Here is a 10527-nt window from a genome sequence, read left to right as displayed (position 1 = left end):
TCATTTTATCACTTCTTCTGATCACCATGTGATTGCCTGCCCCATGTGAGTGGTCCATTAAATAGTCTTTTTGACAAGTGTACATTTTGCATTAGAACAATGTGACCAGCCCATTGGAGTTGTGCTCTCTGAAGCATAGTTTGAATGCTTGGCAGTTTAGTTTGGACAAGGACCTCGCTGTCTAGTAACTTATCCTGCCAGGTGATCTTCAGAATCTTCCTAAAACAGTTCAAATAGAAGCAATTCAGTTTGCTGGCATGGTGCTGGTAGATTGTCCAGGTTTCACAGACATACAATAATGAGGTCAGCACAACGGCTCTGTAGATCTTCAGGTTGGTAGTCAGTCTATTACTCTTCTCTCCCAAACTTTTCTTCGGAGCCTCCCAAACACTGAGCTAGCTCTGGCATTATGTGCATCAACCTCATTGTCAAAGTGTACATCCCTGGAAAGTACACTACCAAGGTAAGTGAACTTATCCACAGCATTCAAAACTTCTCCATTTGTTGTAACCGATGGTTCCATGTATGAATGGTGTGGTGGTGGGTGATGGAGCACCTGTGATTTTTTGGTGTTAATTAATAAGCCAAAATTACCACAGGCAGCAGAGAATTGATCCATACTTTGTTGCATTTCAGCTTCAGAGGCTGCATTGAGTGCACAATCATTTGCAAACAGAAAATCATGCACCAACACTCCCTCCACTTTGGTCTTGGCTTGTAGCTTTTTCAAATTGAAGAACTTACCATCAGTATGGTCGTTGACCTGGATGCCATGTTCATCGTCATTGGAAGTATTTGACAATATGGTTGAAAACAGAATGCCAAAAAGCATGGGAGCAAGCATACAGCCCTGATTCACTCCATTGGTGACTGGGAAGGCACAAGAGCTTTGTCCACTATCCAGAACCCGGGTAAGCATGCCATCATGAAACTGATGTACAATACTTATGAACTTCTCTGGGCAATCTGAATTTTGACATAATTTTTCATAAGCTCTCACAACTAACAGTATCAAAGGCCTTGACCAGAACTATGAATGTTGTGTACAGACCTCTGTTCTGCTCCTGGCATTTCTCCTGGAGTTGTCAGGCAGCAAACACCGTATTGACTGTTCCTCAGCCCTTTCTGAAGCCACATTGGCTCTCAGGTATATTATCATCTTCCAGGTGAAGGATCAGCCTATTAAGGAGGATTCTAGCAAGAATTTTGCCAGGAACGACTGAGAGGGAGACCCCCACTCCCACCCTGTGATTGTCACAGAACAATCTATTCCTTTTACCTTTATAGAAATGGACAATGGAGGCATCCTTGAACTCCTGGGGATAACTTCCTCTTGCCATATAACCTGGGAAATTTCAGTTAGCTTTTGTATGAGCAATGGTCCCCCTGCCTTGTAAATCTCATTTGAAATAGAATCAGTACCAGGTGCTTTGTCACGTGAAAGGAGCCTAATGACCCTCAAAACCTCTTCTTCAGTTGAAAGTTCATTTAAGGAGGGATTGACTTTAACCTGAGATAAACAGTCACTGGCCTCAACAATGATTGATGATGGTCTGTTGAGAACACTATGGAAGTGTTCCTACCATCTTTCTAGGATCATGTCCTTATCACTAATAAACGTGGCTCCATCAGCACTGAGTAGTTGTGATGCACCATAAGTTTTTGGTCCATAAATAGCTTTCAGGGAATCATAAAAGCACTTTGGATTGTTACTATCAGCAAAAAACTGAATTTCATCTGCTTTCTTACTAACCCAGGAATCCTGAATCTCTCTAAACTTTACTTCTACTTTTGATGGAACTAAATGCTGTCTTCTTAGAGATGGATGAACTATCCTGCTGGTAAATCCTGTGGAGTTCTCATTTTTTCATTTAGCAGCTTCTGGATTTCCTCATCATTTTCATCAAACCAATTTTGTTGGTTGCGAGTGTTCTGACCCAGATGAGCAAATGCAGTGCTATACACCAAATCTCTGAAAGCAGTCTGCTCCTTTTCTGCTCCACTGTTGCCAGCTGTGTGCTGGCTCAACTTTCCCTCCAAGTCAGTAACAAACTGTTCACGCTCAGAGAAGAGCTCTAATTTGTTGGCATTAATTGTTATGGTAGTCATTTTGCCTTGGGGGCAGTGCTTTTGATGAATGCGAATATTTAGCTTGGAAAGGATAAGACTATGATCATTCCAGCACTCTGCATCACACATTGCTTTTTCACTCTCACATCTTGTCTGTCTCTTCTCCTTACAATCACATAAACTATTAGATACCAATGTTTGCTGTGAGGGTGCATCCATGAAGTTTCATTGCATTTAGGTAAAGGGAAGACAGTATTGGTGATGAGAAGGTCATGCGATGCACAAGTCTTCAGCAGTAAATGACCATTACTGCTGCTGTTTCCAACTCCATTCCTCCCTTAGGACTCGCTGCCAAGTCTGGTAGTCTGAGCCTACTCTAGTATTAAAGTCACCCAGAATTTTAAGCTTGTCTTCTTTTGACACATTGATGATAAGGGTCTCTAGGTCTTCATAAAATTCTTCTTTGACCTCATCATGGTGGGAGTATAGACACTGATAATGGTGGCATGGCATTTTCCTGTGAGTGGCAATCGCGTTGTCATGAGCCTGTCATTCACTCCTTTTGGCAGGCATGCCAGCTTTCTAACTAGATTAGTTTTGATTGCAAAACCCACACCAGCTTCATGGCGCTGCTCTTCACTGAGGCCACTCCAGAAAATTTTATCCAGCTCCAGCTTCAGCAAGCTGGCCTTCATTTGCCAACCTTGTTTCACTCAAGGCTGCTATTTGGATATGATAACTGTTGAGTTCTCTTGCAACAAGAGTAGGTTGTGTTTCAGGTCTACTGGATTTTGTGTTGTCTATTAGTGTGCCGATGACGAGTGATGTTTTTGTACATTTTGTACATTTCTTTGTGTTTTGACCACAGAGTGGGTTTCCCTACCAGCTGCAGTAATCAGACCAGGGTTGGGTAAGCAGGCAATGTTTAGCGCACCTTTACTAGCCCCCTTCCTCACAGCAGGAGGTGAACAGAGCGATCCTTAAAAGACTGCTCAGACACCCAGGGAGCTGCCGAGTCCCACTGCTGCTTCCATTAGGAAACAACCCTATAGCCTGGGCCGCCTGTGTGCAGGGGCTCCTAGTGACTACTGACTATAGCTCCCAGTGTATCCGCACCTCACTTGCTGCTTCATCACTTGCCTGTCGGCCCAGGACTTTGAGGTATAATAGTAAAATGGTATGGGTGATGCTTTTTTGATTTATGCATAAATTGGATTTAAGAGGAGCAGAGTTGCAGGAAGTCGTCAGCCTCACTCTTTCTTCCACAGTCATCAGAGTCAAGACGGTTGGTGATGGCTCAGGATGCAGTGGATGACCTTGGTGTCTTCAGTATCTAATCAAGTTCTAAGCGTGCCACATCACCTGCTTCATCTGCCTTCATGGCTGTTGGAACAAATTGTTCCAACAAATTTGCCCATTCCACCAGGGGAATTCTTCACATGCTTGGGTAGACACCCCTCCTAAATCACCAATTGATTCGAGACCCTTTGGTCGCCCTCAACCTGATTTGGCTCCATCTGCCAAAAAGGTTTTCTGGGGTGTGGCCACGGCGCATACTGCAACTTCTTGGAGTCACAGGTGAGAGTTGGGTGGAACAGGTGGACAGCAAAAGTGGAAAGAGCCCTGAAAAGGGTTCGGCAGCCATCATACCAAAGGCACTCGTCCTCCCTGAACACACCCTACACCCCATGTATGTGTATGTGTGTATGTATGAACATATATATGTGTGCATGCATGTATGTGTATCCCAGGAACTTAGCACAATGCCACATTTAATGAATATGTTTATCCGCTGACTGACACCCGCATCCTCACCCCCAAAAGGACATGTGCTTCTTGCCTGTGTGATTCTAGAATCAGATCTCAAGGCCAAGGCAAGCCCCCAAGATGTACAGCTTATGACCTGAGGGGGCCATTTCACTTAAAAATATATTATCACATTCTTCAGGGGATCTTATGATTCTTAAGACATCCTGCCTTCAACGTCAATCACTTTAGTCAATTACTTGCTCTTTTAACATTTTTACCTTTTGTTTTTCTTGCGTCAGCATTTCCCTCATTAGGTATTTTCCTTCCCTCTTTCTATTGTTGTCGAGTGGGATATCGACAACATGGAGAGATTATTGTGCAATCAATTTTTCCCACTCTACTTGGTGTTTTAAAAAAAGATGTTTTGAGAGTTTTCCAACAAATTCATTCTTGATGTCATCTTTTAAAAATTGTATTTCCCTTTTGAACCATTCTATAGATTTTACTGTTGTTTCAAGGTTCCAGGAGGTTCTGAAGGATTTTCTCTTTCTTTATATAATTTTAGCTCATTTTCCTTTAACTTATAATGTTAGATTTTTAATTTTCTTATTCTAAGTCTTAGAAACACACAAAAACATTTCCATGGTTGGTTGGTTGGTTGGTTGGTTGTTGTCCTTTGTGTTCGAAGAGGACCAAAATGACATCACCATTGTAAAGTGAAATTTCAGTGTGTCCCACTGTGGCTGATCAGATCAATAGGAGCTCGGAATGCTCTACCACAGGTTGGGCACAGATAGTCCGTGTGAATATTTGGGGTGACTATTCCAAATTTGTGCATCCTGTGTTTAGTTTGTGCTGTCTCAGTTCTGCTTTACTCAAAGAGCACAGCACCCTTTCTTATATGGGCACACCATGATGAGCGGTTCTGCGCCAGTGTCTCCCATGCTGCACAATCAAATCCAAAGTTCTTAAGAGAGACCTTTTCCATATACAAAGACAAAAAGAAAAAGAGGATTATATATGAAGCTATGAATTTTCCTTACATACAGCTTTCTTTTCCTTCTCTCTCTCTCTCTGTCTCTCTCTTTCTTTCTTTCTCCTTGCTTTTTTTCTTTATGATAAATTTGATGTTACATTTAAAGGTATAAGATTTATCCATGTTTCCTTCTGAATTTCCTCCTGTTCTCTTCTGTACAAGATGTAGTCTGGGCAAGGCGATCTATGAGGGACTGTTTGAATTCTGGGGAGATCCACCAGGGATACATATGGCCCAATCCAAGAAGAAACCAGGCGTGCTTGGACAGAGCCCTGTAGACTTCTATTTCACCACTAGGTGTCAGGGTAACACAACTGAAGACTGGGCATCCTTGGTCAGGTCTGGCTAGACTTGTTCTCCTGCCCTCCTCCCCACCTCCTGTCCCCAAACACCAGCACACAGTTTCAGGCTGTAAACTTTTTTGCCTTGCTTGTAGGCAGGAACATTTCTGATCATTCTTTCAGGTTCGGTTCTTTTTCTGCCGGATTTCTCTTGTTTCAGAAGCTTCTTTTCTGTTCCTTTGTATGAGCCTGGGTTTACAAAAAACAACAACAACAACAAAAGTCATTTCTCCTTGAATTTATTGATTATTTCTCACTTTAGTGCTTCTTCATCAACAAACAGATGAGTGAATGAATGAATGAATCATCGTTGTTGGAGAAGCTGAAGAAAGCTATGCTTTTCAGTTTTCTCTCACTCAGACATCTTGAATAGTCTCTACTATAGTACCTGATAAGTGGTCTTTGCCTTCAATTTGAAGTTTTACTCATTTTTCATTCTCTCTCTCTCTCTCTCTCTCTCTCTCTCTCTCTCTCTCTCTCTCTCTCTCTCTCTCTCTCTCTCTCTCCCCTTCCCTCTCTTTCCCCCTCTGATTTAATTATTGGTACTTTGGACCTGCATTTTATTTCAAGTTTTCTCTCCTAAAGTTTTGATCTTTCACTTTTTAATGCCCTGTCACCTGCTTCTGTTTCCTCTTTTCACTTTTTAGTCCATCCCTTTCCCACTGTTGCACATATCTTAAATATTGGGTTTGGAAGTGGCTTCAGCCTATTATCTCCTCCTCTCCATCCCTTCAGGCACACACACACAATGATCTCATCCTCCGCTATCTCTCCAATTTCTTCACATAGCTGGGAAGAATCAGGATCTGCCATCTCTTGAAGAAGGATAGCGAGTATAGGCTGAGTCTTTGCTTTGAAAGATTCCTGACCTCTAGATACTAAGCTGGAAAGAAGTCTGTGATTTTGGTTCATCTCATTCCTACAGCATGTGAAGATTCTTAGTGGGAACTCAGTTTGCTTAAATTCTCTGATATTAATCCTTGAGACTTTTATCTTCAGATGGGGTTTTATCTTTTTTGTGCTGTGAATTCACCTACATTTATTTTATTAAGAGGGAAACTTGGAATTTTATTGGTATAGGGCAGTGATTTTCAAACATTTTTGATTGTGCACCCTTATTAATAAAATATTTTAGATCTTGAATTCCCAGTTCCATATTTATATTTTATATTTTTATATTCACAAATTTATATTTATGCATTTATCATTTTGGGGAAGATAACTGAAACCTATCTAGAATCAGGAAGGCTTATCTTGCTGAGTTCAAATCTGTCCCCAGACACTTACTAGCTGTGTGACCTTAGGTAAGTTACTTACTCTGTTTGCCTCAGTTTCCTCATCTGTAAAATGAGCTGGAGAAGGAAATGGCAAACCCCTCCAGTATCTTTGCCAAGAAAACCCCAAATGGGGTCACAGAGAGAGTTGGGCATGAATGAAACAAGTGAACAGCAGCGAAAAGAAACCCTGAGCTAGAAAAGACTCCAAGACTGTCTTGTCACATCCTTGCTTAACCAAGAATCCCCTTTTTAATGATGTGCAAGTTTCTGACACTTACTAGCTCTGGTTACTTTGATGGTAGAGTTTAGAGTTGGAAGGCCCCACAGTGCTCACAATGTTGTCTTTTTATTGATCTCATCTGATTATTTTGTCATTAGCCTTATCAATATTGTTATTTTATTGAAGTCCAAAGAAGTGATTTGACTTCCACCCTATGTAGGCAATATAAACACTATACAATTTCTTTGTCAATGAGATACCCACACTACCTTTCCAGAAGAGTTATTGGAAATAAATGGGCTTTGTAAACTTGAATGACTATAAAGGGTATTTTGAAAATCTTGGTGCAAGTTAAAGTGTTAATATTTTAAAGCTTAAATCAACAGCAACGATAACAAACTATCGGAGCTTAAAATTGAACTAGGACTTCTGGGATACGATGTGCTGAAATGTGACCTGTTATAACTGTGATGATGTTTACAGTATATTTGGAGTCATGGATACAAGTGCCAGATCTGCCACTTAATGGCTGTATGACTTTGGGCAGGTCACCGGGTCTCAGCTTCTTAATCTGTAAAGTGAAAGTTTGGTCTAAGTGATCCCTAAATTCTTTCAGCTTTGACATTCTATAATTTTATAGTCCAGCGCCATTCCTTTTCTATACTCTTTTTACTGACTCTGAGACATTTCCATAAAACTGAAGATTATCTCCAATTTTTACGAAAACACCTACCTTTATATTGCTTCAATCTGCCTTCCACATCCAGAGTGGTTACATTAAAAATAGTTTTCTCAGAGTCTGACAGGTTTTCCTAAGCTATTTTTAATGATGAAATCTGCGTTTCTATTTACTGAAACCTGATAACAGAGACTTGCCTTGATGGTCATCAATCACTACAGAAATGAAGTAACCGGAGTACATTTCAAATTAGCAAGAATAACAGAGCGTACAAGTGGAGTGGAGATTTTTCTTTGCATAAATGATGTTTTGGGTATTAATCTTGAGGGTGAGCCAGGATTTAATACAGAAATACATTGGGTCTGTGCAGTGATACGAGGAACCAAAACATAGAATTTTGTTTTAATGGGTCCACACTGGATACCATCCAAGGGAGTTTGGTTACTAAAAGTACCAGAAAGAACTCACTTTAGCAGTCTTACCTATAACATCATCCAGCAACACATTATGTGACATTATAACAAGACTCCTACAGGCCTCCTTTCTACCTCTTTTCCTTTGCTGCTCCCTCCATACTTCTCCCCCTAAAAGAAATCAGGAGACCACCAACATTTCTTGTCTATGTGAACTTGTTTTTGTTTTAATAATTTATAGATGCCTTTTGCATTTTAAATGACCAGCACCAATACCTCTATCACAGAAAGCCTCCCTTGAAACAAGAAAAATAGTTAAACAAAATCCGTAATGGTGCATGCAAGATTTAACACACATAGTCTACCACCTCTTTAGTGACAGAGGCAGCAAGGTGGCACAGTGGATAGAGCATTGGCCCTGCCTTCAGGAGGACCTAAGTTCTAATCTGATCTTCAGACGCTTACTTAGCTGTATGATCCTGGGCAAGTCACTTAACCCAGATTGCGTTCTCCTTCCCCCCTCAAAAAAAAAAGAAATGAAGTGAAAGGAGATCATTATGGTCCTCTGGGCTTATCACTGCAATTCACTCAAATATCTATGGGTTTTTTTAATACATTATTGTAATTAATATGTATATTATTTTCCCATTTCTACTTCTTACATTTTTTTCACTGTGCTTTAGTTTGATAATTTCACTGTGCTTCTCAGATTTTTTCATCATTCATAATATCTTACTACTCAGTAATATTCCACTGCGATCATGTCTCACAAATTGATCAATCATTCTCTCACTTAAAAATATAAACTCTTAAAGCTTAAAACCTCACTAAGACTTTTGGGATACCCTGCATAGCATGTAACCTATTACAACTATGATGATAATCACATTTGATTTGTAGTCACTAGGCCTGAGTCCAAATGCCAGATTTGACACTTGATAACAGCATTACTCTGGGCAAATCATTTGACCTTTAAAGTCCTCAGTTTCCTAATTTGTAAAATGAGAAGTATGGAATACCATTGATGGAGATCCATTTTGTTTCATGATTTTGGTACTTCCCTCCAAAATTTTTCTATTAATAATTTGACATCTGAGGGTACTTAACTTTCTGACACTGACCTCAGGGTATACGCCTAGTTTTAGGATTACTGGGTCTAAAGGCATAAATAATTTAGTGTTTTTTTCTCACAATGCTCATTTGCTTTCCAGAAAATTAATAACTACACCGACATTAATTATTCTTGTCTTTTATCACTTTTGTCAGTTTCATGGATATGAATGAAACTTCAGACATATTTTATTTTGAATTTTACATATGATTAATATTTGTTTTATTTTTTTAATATGACTTCATTTTCTTCCTTAAAAATAATTCATTCATATCCTTTGCCCAGTTAGCTGTTGAAGAATGGATCTTAATATTATCAATATAAATATATCACATAAATACTCACATTAATGAGTAAGGTGGATAGTAAGGAATTTCATTAGTCTTGAATTATGCCCCACCTCCAATTTATGGTTTAATTTTCTATTTTATAGCACTTTGGTATTTTTTCCTTTTGCTAAGCTCATTACAAGGAAAGGTAGGAGGAATGCAGGATAACTATTTTAATTCCATCCTATATAAATGTTACATAAATCAATTTCATCTAAAATTAATTCCCAAAGAGATAATAATTATTTAAAGATTCCTGTACTACCAAATAATACAGAGCTTACAAAGAGCTTTATGTACATCAGAAGTGTCAAACGTGAGTCTCCCACCCCCACCCCCAACCTCCCCAGCCACAACCATATTACATGCAATCGGGATATCTTTTTTTAGAAGCAAATAGAAATACAATAAGACATAGATAATGTCAATATGTAGTTTTCTAAGTCAATGTGCCACAGGCAGAGATTCTTATGGCTTAGTGACCTTTCTATTTGAGTTTGACACTACTGATGTGCATGTAGAATGATTCTTTCTGACTAAAGCCTAACCTAAAAAAAATGCTTCTGATTCATCAGTACATTCATAATATAACATTTTAGATTGTCAAACAATTAATATAAAAGTTTTTTTTAGGTGTTTGAAAGTTTTATTTATGCGCCAGGCATATAGTAGGTGTTTGACATATGTTTGTTGAGTTGAACTGAATTAAACAGTCTGTTTCTTGATATGTAAAAACAATGGAAACATGCAATAAAATCAATACACCCTCTCTCCCTCTCCCTCTCCCTCTCCCTCTCCCTCTCCCTCTCCCTCCCTCCCTCCCTCCCTCCCTCCCTCCCTCCCTCCCTCCCTCCCTCCCTCCCTCTCTCTCTCTCTCTCTCTCTCTCTCTCTCTCTCTCTCTCTCTCTCTCTCTCTCTCTCTCTCTCATCGTCTGGATTATATTTCCAATGACAGTTGAGTTTTTTCTTCTTGTCTACCTTAAATTGGCAGATCTCCCTCCATTGTTTGAAGTGAACTGCCAGCCTGATTAATCGACTCTCTGGGAGCCAAGCTGGGAATACTTAAAGCCTCACAGCTTTGCGTTGTTGGTCAACGATACTGACACTTGAAATTTTAAGAACCTGAAGTAAAACACAAGCCCAGTATGCAATGTGGAAGTTGACTTTGAAATGTTGCCACTAGATTCCAAAGGGCTTTCCTGGTCAAGTGGTTTCCAACTTTCTTCAGTATTCCAAAAGAATTTCAGAGTACTCATTAGTTTTTAATGGGAAAGTGCATGAAGTCACAAGCTTGCTAATCTG

This window comes from Notamacropus eugenii, chromosome 7, assembly GCF_028372415.1.
Source record: "Notamacropus eugenii isolate mMacEug1 chromosome 7, mMacEug1.pri_v2, whole genome shotgun sequence".
Taxonomy (NCBI): Eukaryota; Metazoa; Chordata; class Mammalia; order Diprotodontia; family Macropodidae; genus Notamacropus; species Notamacropus eugenii.
The sequence above is the reverse complement of the archived record's forward strand: the minus strand, read 5'-3'. Positions refer to the sequence as shown.